The sequence below is a fragment of the Columba livia genome, chromosome 3 (genome assembly GCF_036013475.1).
Source record: "Columba livia isolate bColLiv1 breed racing homer chromosome 3, bColLiv1.pat.W.v2, whole genome shotgun sequence".
NCBI classification, from domain to species: domain Eukaryota; kingdom Metazoa; phylum Chordata; class Aves; order Columbiformes; family Columbidae; genus Columba; species Columba livia.
This window is the reverse complement of record NC_088604.1, coordinates 119,092,255-119,107,656: the sequence shown is the minus strand read 5'-3', so window position 1 is coordinate 119,107,656 and position 15,402 is coordinate 119,092,255. Positions and strand designations below refer to the sequence as shown.

Here is a 15,402-nt window from a genome sequence, read left to right as displayed (position 1 = left end):
ACAACAAGATTTAGATACTTTTTGTTTTCCTATCAAGCACAAGTGTCCTCTGAAACCTGAAGGTACCATGTTAGTTTATTGAACAGAAGTTGCCGCAAAATAACAAGTCTGTATTTGTACCAGCACATCAACAAGAAGAAGTCAGTTTCAGTATCACCAAAAATTAGTGCTTTTTTTTCCCCCTCCCCGCACACTCCTTTTCAAGTTCAGCTCGTGTTCCAAGCTGAGCTGCTCCGGTGTAAGCGCAACAGCTTTCCCGCATCCGGGCGTGGGGCTGCTCGGAGGCTCCCGTGCTCGTGTCTCCTCGCCCGGGTGGGCACACGGATCCACCCCGACACCTGCACAGATCCCCCTCTACACTGAAACCAAACAGCAAACACAAACCCCCACCAGGCCGAAGATTTACCTGCAGCTGAAGAACCGCTGCTCTCTGCTCCATCTTCTGAACGAGTGTTCAGTGCTGCTTTTTAACACAAAATGTTTGAAATAAATAAATACAAAATTTTCAGGTGAAGGGAGGGAGAAATTTGAAGTTACTATGGAATCCATAAATACATGAACACTGGGTGTGGTATTCAGTTACCTCCGTTTCATTTTTCCCCCCAGAAAGCAGTTTCCAGATGGATTTTCCCCCAGATGTTAATACTGTGCTAGTTTTAACGCTGATTGAAGCAAGGTAGCAAGTGGTTATTACAGGCCTGACATGCCTGTTCTGCCAAGAAACAGCATGAGCTTTCAACTCAGAAAACAAGGTGAACTTTGTTGTTTAATCAATCTGCTTCTGCCTGCCTTGGCCAGCTATGCGCGTTCACGCTCACTACGGGGATGACTGTTCATTTATGATCAACTTATTTGTAGTTTTCTTAGTCGAGGCCTGGTTTAGTAAGGCTGGAAACAAAGTTCAACTCCTTGATTCCTTTTTCCCCCTGGAAAAAAGTTCTAGCATTTTACCCAGAGCCAGACAAAGGCAGCGTTCCCAATTTCTGCTTCTCAGAGAACATCTGCAAATGAGAAACGTTCTTCAAATGTCACTCTTGAGCATGAATTCCTGGCCCATCCTCTTCCATACCTGCTGGACTCAGAACCACATGACGCAGAAACACCACAGCAAATGTGATTTAAACAGCGGTAATAGGATCTATGTTAATTCAGTTGGATTTTTGCCTTAGAAATAATGCGTAAATTGTTTAAAATATACCTTTAATGCTCAGGTTCCAAACACTTCTGTATTCTACCCCAAGTGCTTTATTTGTCTCATTTTTTCACTCATTATCCTTTCTCTAAAACCCAAGGTCTGTTCAATGAAGATGATGCTGTTAAGATGTGTGTGCTTGTACTTCTGTGCACACACAGGCCTGTGGTTGTTTCTACCAGGAAATCAGGCAATATTGCTAGAGTTTTCTGAACAAAGTCACTATTTTTGCAAAGCATTCATATGTAGGGACATGAAAACCGCTCAGCAGTCTTAAGAAAAAAATTTCCATAGATTTTTGTTTCCATATTTTCCAGATTTACACTCCTCAGTTACAGACCTACGTTCAACAATGTCTTCCAGAGTCAGAACTTCTGAAAACAGAACTCTAGAAACCAGCAGCAAGCTCACTCCCTCCGAGCAGACACTTAGGACTATCTGCTAATAGCGGAAGAAATACAAACACTCACATTAACTAAAACCAAAATACAGCCACACTTCTGCATTGCTTTCTGTTCTCAAACTCTCGCCATTCAAGCGGCACGGCAGCATCAGCTATACTCACATATGAGGAAACAGTTCTGAAGGGCCAAAGGCAGCAAATAAAATGCATTTGTTGTTAGGACTGACCTTAGGCATACGGTGTGCGAAGCTGCGGGAATCATCTGCTGCAGCTCTGATGGTAAGTACGGTGATAACTGGTAGGACTGTGCTGAACTACTGTGAAACAATTCAGGTAGTCAGCAAACAGGGCTAATTGCTAGTTTGGGGGATATTATGGGTAATTTACTGCCCACTGAGGGCTTCTACCTAAAAATAAGCTTTTTTTTTTTCATTTGGACATGACCTGCATGTTAATGCAGAATTCCTGATGCAATTAGATGTGAAAAAGACATTCAGATGCACTTCCAGAAATGCCTTTCTGCTTCTCAATTACTTTAACTGTCTGCAGAGATCCTTTGACAGAAACCACATTCTTTGCTTTTATCCAAACTAGCAAATAAGCCTGAAGTTAAACTTTGCTGTTATCCCAAATGTCTTGATCAAAGGTCTAAGAATAACACAATAAACACAAGAAAAGAAACTACCGGTGGTTTCCAATACAAACTAACAGGAAAGTGTCAAGTGAGCAGGTACTGACAATTCAGCTCTGAAACCAAATGTTCCTGTGCAAAACTCCACCTCTGAGAAGGAAGAATAAATATCCACAGAATGTTTTGGCTGTAATTACTTAATTCAAGGGGAAAAAAAGTGCTGAATCCAGTTTGCTACAGTCGAGACATTAATATTTTTGGCATGTAAAGATATAAACCAAATGTTTAAATGAAACATCATCCCCTGGGTTCACATTTGCCCATTGAACTACAGTACAAACCCTCCACAGACCTTCATACAATACACATTTTTCAGTTCATTGAAGAAGGCCCCTGCTGCTTCTCAAGGAAAACTAACTTGCAGAAGCAAAATAAACAGTGGCGTCGCGGCGTAACAGCAGAGCCTCGCGAGCACAGATGTGCAGCATTGTCGGCTTTTAAATCAGATAAGGAGCATTCAGACATAACCACTCCAGTGTCTGGGACACGTTGCACGCTGCAGAGCTGCCCAAGTATGGCCTGACAGACACATCCAGTGTGTGCTCAGGCTAAATGGCAACAAGCTGACAGTATTTCATAACAGTCCTGTTATGTCTAGATAGGCAAATGTTTGTGTAATTTAGCTGTGACTTTGAAATAGTTTAAGAAATCGGGACACAAATGGAGCTTTGTGATTAGCTGTCAATGATGTCCTACCTGCTGGATGACGATCTTGGCTGAAGGGGCGTCCTCGGGGTGCCGCGACCGTGCTGCGCCGCAAAAGGCATCGACACATCTGCTACAGGGATACTCCTCTAAAATAAAAATAAATTAAGAAAAAAATAAAATATATATATATATATGTATATACACACATCTATTGACTGCATGTTTAGCCGTGGGCCATGGGTCTAGCTGATATATGGCACACAAGGGGTTACTAACATCTGCTTTTAGACACGCTACCTCTAAAGAAGTGAGGAGAGTGCCTTTAACCCCACAGAAATATGGCTCAGTGCTTCTGCCGTAGTCCTATTAAGACATACAAAGTACCTCGGCAAGGGAAAATTTAACTTACATACAACACATGATTTTAAGTAAAGAAATATTGATGGGGCGGGGGGAACAAGTATTTTTTGAGCTGTAATTTATGGCTGAGCAGCTCCATTTCAGTTACTTCATGAGAATATTTTAAACCAAGCCTGCATACTATTAAAATAAGTTAAAATGTATGTAAAATTTATGAGAGCATGTCAGGTGCAATGCTTGATAAAGTAAGTTTAATGCTTCAGAATTTTTTTCTTCAGGCAGAGAAAGCTGAATCCTGCAATTCTAGGTTACAGTATAATTTTAGAAACTCTTTTCCATTATACCATTCTTTTATTAATGAGATCCAACCCAATTTAACAAGAAGAGGTAAATTCCTAAAGAGTTTGTGGACAGTCCCCAGCAGGCTGGAAGCCGGGAGCATGCGGCACAAGAGGCTATTTCCCACTGTTCGTACAACACATCCCATTTTATAAAAACACAGAGCAAATCAGTTTACAATAAACTTTTAAAGTGTGTCTCTTTCAGTGTGTTTTTTCTTCTGGAAATGCTGCCTCACTCCGTGAACAAACAAAAGCTTTGGCGGTTGACAGGGGATGTACATCCCTTTGAAAACTCTTCATTTACCAGGGGTGCGTCCTGTTGTTTCATTGTGACACCCCCAATTATTGTGACAGAGCTAAATGACAAAGTACTGTCACCCCACTGAAAATGAGAGCAGCCTCTTCCCAGTTTCTGCCTGGCCACAGGAACATCGCTGAACTGGTACAAAGGAGCGGCAGCAGCAGCAAACGGGGAATATCTGCATACAGCTCTAGCGTATTAAAAATTCAGCTCCTCGGCAATACTGAATCTGAATTTACTTCCATCAAACAGAAACTCAGCATATCTCATTCTGCCATTATAAAATATTGACATCAGAAATAGTGAATCCTGAAATGAAGATTATAGTTAGAAACTATGTGCTCGGTAATTATCATCCTTTTCTTTGTTATTATTCCTTCCCTCTGAGGATTGCACTGGCTGTTGCAAACAGTAATGAAGTTAGCACGCAACGCCAATGCTGCAAAGTTATTCTTTCCCTCATTACAGATGAGGGAAGCGAGACAGCGGGAGGAGGGTGATCTCCCCAGCCAAACTGGTACACAAGTGGGACAGCCCTCTGTTTCATGTCTTAAACATCATCCCTAGTGATGAGACCATCAGTGCCATCTTGTTTCTGTCTTCTTGTGTTCTATTTCTCCAGTTCTTTAGGTCTCTACTGGGGCTCAGAGCTATTAATGCCAACTTGTGTCACAAACTAAACAGCCAGTGCACACACACTTATATTCCTGAGAAAAAATGTTCTCGAATAACCACAGCACTACAAAATAGCATGGAAACGTTCAACCACTCATCTCGACAGCCATCTGTTCCTCCAGCCCCTTCTTGAGGCTTGACACTGCAAACGGGAAGAGCTCAACGGGCTGGGCAACCAGAATAATAACCCTTTAGTGTTCCTGCGTGTGGAGACAGGACATACCTCGGATGGCTTCATCCAAACCGGGCCAGGGAAGTCCTCCTGGCTGGTGTCTCTCACCGGTAATTACTCAGAGAGCAGCAGGACGCCTTCGTTTGCCTCCACAGGCTCCCGAACCCCGACTCGTCACCTATGGATGTTTAAGAGGAGTATAATATATACAGCGTCAGACACCTGTCTCATATGCTTCTTACAAAAATCAATCTAAATCAATAAATTGTCCACCCTCCTCATACAGTATTTGCAGAGGTTCAAAGACAGAACCAATTACTCTTAAGGTTGAATTGTCAGGTGTCAGATGAGAATATAGAAGTTGAAGCATTATATTTAGGAACGGATTTATTTAGAGGACCTGAAGAATTTGCTATCAACAGGTCTATAAACAGAGATTTTATAGTCCGTTCTGGTAGAAATTGATACCTTGCAAAATAAGGGTTGTGGGGCTTGTTTGTTTTGTTTCCCCCTCTTCTTTTTTGCACAATTCCGATCTTCTATCTGCCTGATAAGGTATGGAAGCAAACAGCAAAGCTCACTGAAGTCAAGGCAGTAAAGCTCCTGACCTTGAAGGGCTTTTGGTCCCGATCCTTTGTGCCAAGCACATTGCTTTTTTGTCACCTGGTTTTCCAGTTCCATATGTAAATTCTGCATGCTTCATTTCTGTATAATATACACATATCATGCATTCAGTCTCTCGGATTTGGTTCCAAAAATGAGCCCCAGCCCAGCCTCCCAGGTCTGAAGATTCCACATGAACATTTTTGCCCCCGCCAAAAGCAGAGCACACAAATACTACAGCTTATTATCATCACCCAAGATGCTCCCAAGTTTAACAGTTCTCAGCCCAGAATACCAGAACCCCTCTCTTATCACTCCCGACAAATCAATATGCATTATTATTACGTGCTCAGATACTACCATGATAGATATCAGATTTCTGCTCATGCCAAAATTTCAGCTAGCTGTTCCCTTGAGTATTTATGCTTGTGTACTGTATTTAACAACAGCCCATTCAAAATGCTCGCAGCTCCTAGGAATGAAATGCACATAATTTAGGAATAGCTGCCTGGCCTATTCAGGCATCATGCTGTGTCAAGGGAAAATTAAATCTCTGACTCCCCCCCCTCTTTTAAAACAAACCTGTAGTTTGCATCATATTTTGGGGAGCTGTGTGGAAGTTTCATAAAGAGAAAGTGAGTGTGGTGCTTTTTTTCCCCGGTTTAATGGTGGTGCCTCCCCATTAATGTTCCAAAATGATACAGTAGTTTAAAAAAAAATGCTCTCAGCATGCATGCATTGTATCACATTAAGAAATCAGGATTTTCTAGGCACTGCACAGCATTAATTACACTGAGCATGCTGCAAATTTAAATTAAATGATATGCCACGTTCTGTTGTAAATATCAAAATGGATTGCAAGATACAGCCCCATATTTGCTTCTGATTGGCATTTGTGCACTGAACAGGATCAGAAAACCTCTGTGATATATCTTTTTTGTTTGTTTTAGGAGCACCTTGTGCAAATGCACCTTGTGTTTTCAGGAGCACCAAACAGCACAGTTACAAGTCAGAATTCTGTGCTAAAAAAAAATAAAGTGCTCCCTCAGAAATAATAACAACAGAAGAACAAAAAAAACCCTCTTTGCCTTCATTCGTCCTCCTAACACAACAGAACAAAAACACATTTATCTCCCCCCACCCACTATTCACAATCTAGAGAATATAAGCAATAAACAGCAGGTCTGTTAGCATCCGTAGTCTCTCTCTTGGCATCAGTGTTGTACATTTCCTTGTGATTTTAAGATATCAGACAGAACTGTCAAGACACCACCAGCCTCTGCCCTTGAACAACTGAATGAGGTGTATTTTGGCCTGTATTTCTATGGATTAAATGTTAAACAAATATTTTAAAACTCCGCACATCAGAGAATAGACGGCATTCAGGTAATTGTAAAGAGAAGACATTTTGAAGAAAAATCTATATTTTCAGGGCTTATTTAAGATCTTTGTGGAACGATTAGCACTGAGCTGAGAAGGACCAGCGAGTGCCAGCCTGAATGGGCACAAAGGCATGAGGAATAAATGGGGCACAGCACAAATGCATAGGCAGGGACATGCAGAGATACCAACACGTCTTCAAACCCAGGATCACCCTGTTCTCTCTGAATTATTGTACCTTTTCTGTGTCTTTTGCTTTTAGGACTTAACTCCAGTTTTCCTGGCCTGTTATATGACAGTCCTCTGTGTATGAGAAGTACAACTGCGAAACAAGCAAACCAACCCCCCCAAAAGTGAATGAGGACAGTCTGCTCTACCCCAGAACAATTAACAGATATTAAGACCAAGCTTAAGATACCTCAACATTGTAAAACTTCTTTCTTGCATCTTCCAAAGAAGCAATTCCTCCATAGTCTTCCTCAGCTAATCCAAAATACACTTCTCTGAGCCCGCTGCAGATCAGTTAAAATAACATTTGTCCCAAACCTTTTCAGAAGCTTTTACTGGACCTCTTCAAACCTCTTCAGAGTCTGTTTTGGTACGATGCTGGTTGTTCAGAAGTGGCTGGTGACAACAATAAAACCTGACGTATGATGGTCGTTCATCCTCACGTCTGACAGCAACGCCTCGCTGCCACCGAGGTGGCACATTTTAGAGATGTGCTTGTCCCTGGGAGCCGCAAGGATACACTGAGGGTTGTCTGACTTTCTCCTGCGTCCACAAGGCATTAGGAAATGGTCATCCAGGTGAGATGGACACCATGAGAGCGCCCCTTTCCACAAGTAGCACACGCCTGACAGAAATAGGTGGGAGAGGAACTGGTCTCCGGGTGTCTCACCATCTTCTGGCACTTGCAAAAAAAACCTAAAAAAAAAAAAAAAACAAAACAAAAGACAAAAAAAGCAAGCCAAAGATAGTTTATGTGCAGCTCAGGAATTAATGTGCCTGTGATTTAACAACACACGTACACAAAATGACACTTCTTTTAATATTCACTGAAAGAAAGAAGGCACAGCAGTATGAGGTCATAACCAGCACACAATGTGTTACTATTGCAACAACAAACAGCTAAACTACCAGGTATTTCTTTGTCAGTATGCACAATTGTTGGAAGAGAATGTAAATTGTTCTTTGACATGCTGACAGAGACGTAGAAAGCCCTGTGCTTCCTCTAGCTCCCGTGGTCCTGACAAGAAACAACTCACAAATTCTAATAAATAGAAAATAGAAATAAATACTTTAACTATATGGCACAGGGTTTTAAATGGCTTTCTGAATCAGAAAGTGCTGCTCTTACATCTTCGTTATTTCCACACTCTGTAATGTTGGCTCTCCAAAAGTCCGAGACAAAGTGAGATAGATACTACAAGGATCACAGACACTACACTGGGAAACCGAGTATCAATGGTACATCCAGATTTATGGTAGGTGATGGCAGTAAAGTGAAAGCAAAACTGTTTGCACAGTCTGTATTGTTGGCCATTACTGTGTATTTGCCCTTTTTCTTGCTTAGCTACAGCTGAAAGAATGGAAAATTGTACCTTATATACAGTATTAGGAGACACTTTTTGATGGTAAGGTCAATCAGACTAGTTTACCTGCTTGAGGTATTTATGGCACAATCACTCAGTGTCTTTAAGGAAAGGTTAGATACATTTATGGGAAAGGCATTTTGCAGAAGCCTTCCTGTTTCATAGAGGTCTTGGACAAAATGACCCAGGAGGCCCCTTCCAAGTCTCTTAAATGTGGTTCCCTGATTGATGCTGTTTCCCCCTCTAAGTCTTTTCAAAACACAAAGCACCGTTATAAAATTTAATATGATCCACTATATAACTTTAACACAATGGTTAGCTGGTAGCTCAGGAGCTAAGAAAAGAGAAGAAAAGAAGAAAAAAGGAAATGCAGTGCAGTTTCTCTGCCAAGGGATATTGACTATAACATTCACACTCTTCCTTAGTATGGACCCTCATCTGTGCAGGGGGACACCAGCCATGGAGGCATATGAGTAACCCGGACTGCAGGATATATTTCTGCAGAAAAACCCAACAAGGCCTCAGGTAATTTTCTATGCTGTGCAATAAGCATTCCTTAAATTCTGGAAAGCAAACGGACACCCAGCTCTCCTTATAAATAACTGCCTGGTGCTCTAGTGGGCTGGGCACAATGTGGAGTCACCTGGAGCCAAGAAAGATGAGTGTCCAACCCCTCCGCACACCCACAGGGCACATCCTCCACCTACAGTCTCAAACCCTTCTGTGGCAAGAACGTCAACCACACAGAATTAAGAAGAGGCTCAGAAAAGCCCGGTCTGCAATTTATCACCCTCTCCAAGACAGCTTTGCCCCAGCGTGTCGCTATTCATGCAGCCATCATCCTGAAAGCTATGAGCCCCAAAAACTGCACTTAAAAACCCCTTTGCTGCGTGCAGCAGAATCACTGGGTAACGTGTCTGTCTCTTGACTAACGCCTCTGCCACAGCGCTTTGGCCACATTTTCCATTATCTGAATACAGGAACCTGCTTAAGAGAAAGTTCAGTTTCTTTCCCTACTGGCCAACTCATACCACAGCACTGAGGCGTTCTGGAAGCAGCTGATCCAGCACGCTGGAGGTGGGTCGCGAAGAGCCAGTCGGCGGTCCATCATTTGGGAATAACTGGTGTGTATCATTTGTTTTTCAAACAGAATGTTCTCTGGGTCTTCTGTTTTCAGGTCCACCAAACCACTTAGTAAATTTATGTAAGATTTCTCACTACTTCTTTTTTCACAGTTTGAAGAGAGATGGTTGAACTGAATGCTTCCTGAATTGACTATTTTTTTTTTCTTTCAAACTGTTAGCATATTTAAACTTAATGAAATTATTAAAAACCAATCAATCAGATTCTCTGGGCCATTTAGTTGAAATACCATGGTTGGCCTCCATTGAAATTTTAAAAAACCAACCAGATTCTCTGGGTCATTTGGTTGAAATGCTGTGGTTTGCCTCCATAGCTCTGTAGGAAGTATTAATTTTAGGTTCTCACAGGAAAAAAAAAAGAAATATAAAATACCCAAATTTTATTGAACTGGTATTCACTCTCAAAAGTATTTTACACTAACCTTTTTATTTTCACTCCACCTGATTCAGCTGAAGGTCGAAGTCCTTTTCCAAAAAAACAACCTCCTGCCCTGGTCTTCTTGGGACAGCTCTGGCAGGAAACAACAACATCCATGCACACATACACTCCAAAGGCTTCTGAATTACCACAAATGTGAGCTGTTCCCTTTTGCTGGGCAGGTCGGGATTAACTCTTTAATTAACCTTCTAACCTCATCCATGAGAAAGAGAAACACCCTAACCCCCTTTTTCTTTTGAGGTTTGTAGCTTTCTTTACCTAAACATTTGTGAGCTCAAACCTCCTAGAGATGGGAGCAAAATGAGGACCATTAATGGCGCTTTCCATGAGGAACTCCCTGAAGCCACTTTTGCACCCTCCCATTAGGTCATACTCAGTGTCAAAGGCTATCCCTAAAAGCTTGTGTTTCCACTTGAAAATATTTTCCCTTTGAGGACTGGGTCTCTCTATTTGAATCGTATTTGTGGGAGCAAATAATAACCTTTTGGTCCTTTTCAGCATGTTGCATCAATGTATTTTCCCAATTCCTATGTCAAAAAAAAGTGACTTTTAGCAAAACAAAAAATTTGACCTGGCTTCGATCCTGACAGTGCCACAATTGCTCATCCTTAACTCTCGCTTCATCCCTGCGTCACAGTGCAGGGTAAGACACTCACGTCAGAACGGCTCTTCTCACTGGAGTCAAAATGGTAAAAATTGGCCTCAGAGAGTGACACGTGCAGAAATTTCAAAGGCAGGAAAATTTATCTCCTGCTCTTTGTCTTACAGTATGGTGCATTTCAGTGGCTGGAAGATTTAGCTTCCAAGCATCCCATATATATAAATCCTAGTGGACAACTGCTCTCTAGCTGCCTTTTTTCTTAGGGCAGTTGAGCTCAGCAGCTGGAATCTGCCAGGGAATGAGGGTTGAGATAAGGATGGAGAAAAACTTCCCTCTAACCTTCAGGTGTTGGTCAAGGGTCAGGATTAGAAAACAGCCAAAGTGGAACAAAACTCCCTCAGCTACATCTCCTTGCTATGTTACACGAGGTCTATTTGGCACAAGGACCCTGAGTTTAGGCCAGCCCTGTCTCTCCTCTGCTGTGGCACAGACCATTAAGTGGTTTGAAGACAGTCTCTCTTGGGGTTTCTCCTTTTGAAAGATTTATCCTTGGTTTACATCTAATACAAATGCTCCACGTCAGCTTTTAGGAGGCCAAGACACTTAAAAATCTCAGATGGGCATGACAAGCGAGGAAGGCAAAATCTCTCTCCTCAAGTCCCTTGCAAAGGTGTTCAAATACCACTTTGATGAGAACTTTCCAGCTGCTTTGCTGTGTAAACAGACGCATCACAGCTCTAATGCGCAGGGATGCCCTTCAAATCAACAGGCAGAGAATAAAAGGTGGGGGGTAAAAGGCACCTAAATGAAAATGGTAGAGAGTGATGGATAGAACTGAATTTTTGCCTTCCCTGATGTTTGGAAATGGGAAAACCCATTCAGGGTCACGCATTTCCAGACTGGTCTGTATGTGCGTTTATTTGTGTCACAAAACAAATTGTTTGCTTTTGTTGCCTCCTCCAAAAAAAGCTGTTACTATGAGTTCTTTGGGGCTTGGGCACTCCATTTCCCAGTTTTCAGTTAATACTTCAGTGGTTATACATAAATAATGGTAATAATCACCATAACAATACCTGACTTGCCATGTTGTACTCAGTCTTTGTGATGCCACTCTCATGATAAAAACTGTGTATTAAACACTTTAATTGAAACTCTTAATAAAACAGAGTTATTTTCAGTTGTGTAGTTATATTCACACAATGATCACAAAAGACTTTACAGAATCAAATAAAAGTAGCCAGCTTGATCCTTGTACAGAAGCAAACACAGTTACTGTGCATCTTAGTAGTATATGACAAAGCTGTCATATAGACAATTCAGTGCCAAATATATAATATTTTAGGGTTCATGCTGGCCAAACAGCATCCAAAAAGCATGTTTTTGTCTGTAAGCTTATCCTAAAAATCTCTAATGCCCTTACAGGTGACGTGGCAAAAGGGGACTGGAGGGTCTTACCTACTAGACAAGAAGAGCAGGCTGCAGACGGAGGGCTGGTCAACACTCGTGCTTCATTATCAAGAGCCCTGGTTCAGAAGGAAAAGAAAGGAAAAGGGTTAGATTTTTCCTGGTTTAGAAGAAAAGCCATGGAAGTCCTGATGTGCCATGGTGCTGAGTATGGAGCAGCATCCATGGGGTCACTAAGAGAGGACAAGGCAAAACCTGGTAAGGCTGATGCCTCCCAAGGTCTGCAAGGGGTGTCGAGCTTTAGGCCTCGTAATAGGTAGTTCTGGAGCTAAGAGACAGGTGAGGAGCTTTGTTCCCTCTTGTATAATTGATAAATTACCATTGTTAGTACTAAACAATACTACCGAGCACAGAATAGAAACACGCTAATGCTTTATCCATCTTAAGCAATTCTGCTCGTGTGCTCATACTGTTCTTAAATGTGCTAGATATTTGTTTGAAGAAACAATAAGTTTTAGAAAAAAGAAAAATAAGAACTTTAAAGATAATAAAAACCTTGACTACATACTTTACCACAGGCAGCTGTGAATAAGCTTCAGTAGTCTTTATTTTTAACATTCCAGATATGTAATTTAATGCAGGTCTAATGACAGTCTCGAACATACTGCTTTAATCAAAATTGTTCAAGCTCTGTTCTGTGACAAGGGCTCACAAGCTACCAGCAGGGTTGTCCATTTTCCCTGCTTCTGTAAGGAAAAGAAAAGGGAGGGGAGGGGGACACTCTTGAACTTATGTTGCTATTGATGTGTAATATACAATAAAAAAACAGTTAAATTTCAATTACCCACAGGTAATTATAATTTTATTGTTTGACTGTACTATGGGGATTTTTGTAATTCCCAAGACTAATAATTTTCTATAATTTTACAGGTTGTCAAATAAACTATTAAAGATTATCTTTGAAAAGGATTCTGCAATTGTAAGGACATATCATACTGTTCCTGTACATTATTAGTAATTAGAGATCCCTGGATAGTGAAATATCTGCACTATATGCTAGCTGCTGGATACCATATTTTCTCACAGCCTCCTGGAATCTTGAACCAAAGCTTTCAAACTTCTCAGCCATTGTAGCCTGAGTCACGTCCAAACTTTTATTAATATTCACTGAGCACTCATTAAGCAATTCTGGTGCGTTCGATATGTTAAATCTGTGCTTCCTGATGGGGAAAAGCAGAGGCCCACAGGTCCATCCTGCTGTAGTGGAAACAAACACAAAAGGACTCATTCTGAGCTCTGTCCCCTGATGGGGATAAGGAGAAGCAGCAACGTTTATACCAGTGCAAAAATCTGACCCTGTCCTGAAAGCCTTTTGACAATGTGGCTGCACAGTGAGATAAAATTATTCTTCCTGATTTTATCCTAAAAATACTCATAAGTGTAAATATGCTCCAGATCAGCATCAGGAGGGGGAATGGGACAGGCAGAGTACCCAGCCCACAAGATACAGAGATCTGGGGATATTCCCTCATCCTCATGGGCAAGTCACCCAGATTCACTGGCCTGTTGAATAACTCCCCAGGTCCCCAGGCCACTTTCCCTCCCGCACTAGCGCCCAACATCCACGTAGCTGAGGTCAGCAGGTGCCAAAAGGTGTCAATGGGTGACAGCTTCCTTCACCTGTATGTGCAATGTCTGGCAAGATGTATATTCAGAGTCTTACAGGGGTGTAATCCTAAAGCGGACCAGAGGAGGGATAAGCTGAGAAGAAAAGCAGACACCAAAACCTTGCATAAGGCATCCGGGCACAGGCTGAGAGGACAGCGAGTGTAAAGCCACAAAGGGATCAGCAGTTGTAGAGACTGTTGATGTCTTGCCTGAAGAGCCATCAGAGGCACCATTTTTAGCTGGCAGCATTTATTTTATTGCAGTTGCCCCAGGAGATAGTCAGTATTTGTTTTATTGGCCTCCTGGATTGTTATGTGGTGAAGGTTCTGTGCGGAGGGAAACGTCAACACATTAAGATTTCTTTATGAGCTGAAATCTCTCTGAGGAGAGAGATTTCAGGACATGAAGATTTTCATGCAGAAAACTTTATGGGGATGATTTTTTTCCCAAAGGATGCCTCCACCCCTCTGGCTGGGGTTTTGTGCACCCCCAGCCTGGTGGGACACCAAGCAAGAGCACCATCTCACGGCTCTGCCCTGCGCTGGACACATCTGCAGGGAGGGTTTTGCCTTCTCCCGGCGGCAAGAAGCCTCTGTGGCAGCTGTGACGCTCAGCGAGGGACCTGGCGCACACCAGGGAGCGCCAAGGGTGGATTACACTGTTTTTATGGCGGTGTTGAGCTGGTGGAGCAGTATAAAGATACGGGAGCACAGGGAAGGATTAAGGCCAATGGACTGCAGCTCTCTGCCTTCCTCTAGAGACAACTTCAACCCAAGCAAATGTATTAAACAAATGAGTAGTCAGGATAGATACACACATTGAGCTCTCTTTTCCAAGTTCTGCTTGTCTTGCTGTCCTGTGCTCATCCTGCACCTGCGGGAAGGTGTGGGAAGAAGGATATTTGATAATTTGGGGGGGCTCTTCGGTAAGTGGCATTTTCTGCTTCTGTCTCCCTACAAACCCATCTCAACTGAGACTGAACCCATTACTCCATATGACTGGCACTTGTAATAAATAGACAGATAGAAGAAAATGCAAAGTCCACAGACAAGGCTAAATATGGTTCTGGATAACAGACGACACCATATACAAATACCATCTCTCTTTCCCCTTAATTTCGGTCTGCATTTCCTGCTTAACACATTCCTTGTTGCAAGTAGAACACGTTCTAATAATTGAATAGTGAAAGCAATTAGGAACAGCATTAATTGATAAAATTAAAGCCCTGCTTTCCTTATGTTTGTCATATGACTACAAATATTGTCACTCCTATTAATATTAATTAATATAATTATCAATGTTTCTAATCCCTACACATTTTGTTGAAAAGTTACTCTTAGCTCAAGAATATAATTGTTAAGTCATGGAAATGTTAAGTAGCAGCTAAGCAAGTCCAAAGAATTAATAGCAAACTGTAGTTTATCCAAGGATTAGACTTCTAGCAATACATAATCACCTCTTCATGTGTTCATCCACATAAAATACCTTCCATCCCTCACTACACTTCTGCCTACTTGTCCTTGCAGTGCACAGTTTTCAAGAATTAAAAAAAAAAAACAAAAGCGAAGACAGTAAGTAAATATTCTTTGCAGTTGCATGCTTTTCTTCAAGATAAGTCACTGCGATAAGAGTTCTGTGCCCTTAGCTGAAAGCAATGTCAAGGTCAATTATCTCATGCTGAAAGCCCTAACGCAAGATACTTTTGTGATCAGAATAATACGTGTAACATTGCAAAGCCTTTGTTTTAGTGTCAGGGAAAGCAAATCCACGCTCTCTAGACTTCCAACGCA

The 15,402-nt window shown here is 41.8% G+C and overlaps 1 long non-coding RNA gene across 3 annotated transcripts in view; it reads right to left on the bottom strand.

Moving 5' to 3' along the window:
* Nucleotides 1–55: 55 nt before the first annotated feature.
* Nucleotides 56–15,402, bottom strand: part of LOC110362498 (uncharacterized) — a 358,492-nt gene continuing 343,145 nt past the window's right edge. For 2 of the 3 annotated variants that reach the window (XR_010471818.1, XR_010471819.1), the window contains 7 exons: nucleotides 11,996–12,063; nucleotides 9,923–10,011; nucleotides 7,185–7,690; nucleotides 5,252–5,488; nucleotides 4,835–4,961; nucleotides 2,983–3,080; nucleotides 56–1,912 (listed from right to left, as the gene is read on the bottom strand). This is a non-coding gene — a long non-coding RNA (uncharacterized LOC110362498). Of the gene's footprint in view, nucleotides 1,913–2,982; nucleotides 3,081–4,834; nucleotides 4,962–5,251; nucleotides 5,489–7,184; nucleotides 7,691–9,922; nucleotides 10,012–11,995; nucleotides 12,064–12,512; nucleotides 12,691–15,402 lie in introns of all 3 variants that reach the window. The other variant, XR_010471817.1, reaches the window with a different exon arrangement.